Here is a 348-nt window from a genome sequence, read left to right as displayed (position 1 = left end):
CTTCACCGAGACCTTGGACGCCAACCCCAAAGGGTACCAGGTGCCAGCGTACTGAGGGCGGGGGCCCCGCGCCCGGGGACCGAGTCCTGCGGCGCGGCCGGCCGGTGGCAAATGTATCCCAGTCCCATCCCCTTCGTGTGGCAAGTCAGTGCTGGGTTCCTTACTATTAGCTAGTTGTGCAGTGAACTCTGTACAGTGGTATTGGTTCTCGTCTTACCTGTCCAAGGGTTTCTAAAAGCAGTGTTCCCTCTAAGTCGGAAGGAAGGGAGGAAGGAAGGTCGCTACCACGTCACCTCCGCGTGCCCAGAGGTGACTGAATGCCCTCACTGAGGCTCATTGCAAGGCCTT

The sequence above is a fragment of the Merops nubicus genome, unplaced genomic scaffold (assembly GCF_000691845.1).
Source record: "Merops nubicus isolate BGI_N331 unplaced genomic scaffold, ASM69184v1 scaffold33015, whole genome shotgun sequence".
Lineage (NCBI taxonomy): Eukaryota > Metazoa > Chordata > Aves > Coraciiformes > Meropidae > Merops > Merops nubicus.
The sequence above is the reverse complement of the archived record's forward strand: the minus strand, read 5'-3'. Positions refer to the sequence as shown.